The sequence below is a fragment of the Sorex fumeus genome, unplaced genomic scaffold (genome assembly GCF_029834395.1).
Source record: "Sorex fumeus unplaced genomic scaffold, SorFum_2.1 ptg000002l, whole genome shotgun sequence".
Classification (NCBI taxonomy): Eukaryota; Metazoa; Chordata; class Mammalia; order Eulipotyphla; family Soricidae; genus Sorex; species Sorex fumeus.
In genome coordinates this window covers 12,991,145-12,993,595 of record NW_026606059.1, presented here as the reverse complement: position 1 = coordinate 12,993,595, position 2,451 = coordinate 12,991,145, and the positions used below count along the sequence as shown (strand labels likewise).

The 2,451-nt window shown below is 34.0% G+C and overlaps 1 non-coding gene across 1 annotated transcript; it reads right to left on the bottom strand.

Moving 5' to 3' along the window:
* Window positions 1–1,678: 1,678 nt before the first annotated feature.
* Window positions 1,679–1,842, bottom strand: LOC130023366 (U1 spliceosomal RNA). The gene has a single exon (XR_008792461.1). It is a non-coding gene; the product is annotated as a U1 spliceosomal RNA (small nuclear RNA).
* Window positions 1,843–2,451: the final 609 nt, after the last annotated feature.

Sequence of the window (2,451 nt, the reverse complement as noted above, 5' to 3'; positions counted from 1 at the left end):
TCTGTGGATAACCTCTGGTTCTTTGCAACTGTGGAAATACTGAAGAGAAAATTATGAAGGGTAATGTAAATAAAAATAGAGCATCTTTTCTGTTGAGAAGAATAATAGCTGTGTGATTTTGTTAAACCTAAGACTTTCAGCATGATGCAATTTTATTTTTTGAAAAGATTAATGCATGATCCAAACCATTCAGTGCTGGTACACTGATGAAATCCAGCAGCCTTTGAATAAAAAAAAAAATCTAACAGGAAAAAATATTTCTGTATTTCCAGAAGCACAAAAAGCAAAAAACATAGAAAAGAGAGAATCTGCCTCAAAATTTTACCCTCATTCACTCAACTGGTCTTTCTCCTTTAGAAAATATTTTTCTAATAATCTTTAATTCTATGTTTTTTTCTTTAAGCCTCAGTTTTTTTCATTATCATTATCACCCATATAAAAGATGATATTTGTTAAACTCCTGTTAAAATTTAGCACTGCACTAGATTTTAAAATCCAAAGAAAGGATATTGTTATACTTAGCTGACCATTATATTATTTCAGGTTAACATTTGCAGACTACTATTATATATTATATGTTTTTTATATATATGTATATATATCATAATAATAAATCTGTTCAGGATCTATAATCTTTAGTTTTATCTTTTATGAAGATTAAATAAGCCAGGGGAAGTGAAACACAGAGTTAATATGCTCAGTAAGCGTGCCATGTTTATGAATAAAATGGCTAATACTTCAAACAGATTGATGTCAGTCTAATTGCTGATGCTTTTAATCATTAAAATCACGTGATTGTAATCTAATGTGGATGGGTGGTGATACATGGGGCTAGGAATTGAACTTTGCATCATCCCCAAGCCCTTTGATTCAAATAATGGAAATAATAAATAGCTCCTAAATAACCCACAGTGTTTTATTCTTATCTAAGTATCCAAATTTCTTCTCTGGTTTTAGGGCTGCACCCAGCAGTGCTCAGGGATTATTCCTGGCTGTGTACTCCAGAATCATTCCTAGCAGGGCTCCCCACCCACCATACTACCACTCCAGCCTGGGTCAAAAAATTTGGTCATGTTCATATTTTCTCTGATTGCCATTAATTTAGCACTGTAGCACTGTTCTCCCATTGTTCGTTGATTTGCTCGAGCGGGCACCAGTAACATCCCCACTGTGAAACTTGTTGTTGCTGTTTTTGGCATATCGAATATGCCATGGGGAGCTTGCCAAGTTCTGCTGTGCGAGCAGGATACTCTCGGTAGCTTGCTGGGTTCTTCGAGAGGGATGGAGAAATTGAACCCGGGTCGACCACATGCCAGGCAAACGTTCTACCTGCTGTGCTATCACTCCAGCCCACCATTAATACACTAACTAGAAAAGCTGTTTGATTATCTGTAAAAAAAAATTCACTCTTAAAAACTTGTAATCTCGGGGCTAAAGAAGATGTATTAGGGTTAAGGCATTTGGCTTGTAAGTTGCCAAACCAGCTGGTCCCTGTACAGCATATGGTCCCTTGAGTTCTTCCAGGAGTGATTCCAAAAAACAGAGCCAGAACCAAATCCTAAATATCATTAGGTGCTACCCAAAACCAAAGATACCAACAAAATAAATATTTATGTAGTCTAAAGAAGTTAAGATTTTGCATTTATAAATATGATTCATATCTGCCTATTTTTTTTTACAGGAGAAAGCTTGAACACAGTCCCCCTCTGCCACAAGTTATAGAGTTGAGTTCCTCATGCTTGGGGAAGTCACAGAGGTCGGCACATCCAGAGTGCAATGGACAAGCCTCACCCTGGGAAAATCATTTTCGTGATCATAATATTTCCCCTTCCAGGTAAGTATTATAGTTGTCTATTTTTAAATTTTTTCTATTTTTATCAGATATAATCAGAGATTATAATTAAAATATTTAAAATATTTATGGTTATGTTGGAGGGTAAAAAATTAAATATGACATATCTAGCATCTATGTAAGATATAGGTAAATGATAGATGTAGAAAAAATATAGACTTGCTCGCTCAGAGAAAAAAAGATATAAAATATACTTCAAAAAAGAGCCAAATTCAACACATAGAAGACAAGAGTGTCAGGATACTGTTTATAATACTTACAAGTTAACAAGGATGAGATCTAATAAAGATTGTTTTGCTATTATATGAAAGGCTATGAAAATATATTAATAACATGGTAATTGGAAAGATACCCATTGCAAAGTATAAATAAACTTCCTTTTCCCCTTGCTCTTTTGTGTGTTTTAAAAATAAATATACAATAAACACAGCAGAAAAAAATGATCTAACTTTCCACTCCTAAGGAGAAGCCATCTGTAATTTTTAAATAGTGATCAAGTAATAAACAAATATTAGCCAAATGTGCTCTGTTAATTGTGTCAGAAAAAAGACCCAGAAAATATAAACCATGCTTCCTATTGTCCAGCAGCTTAAAGATTA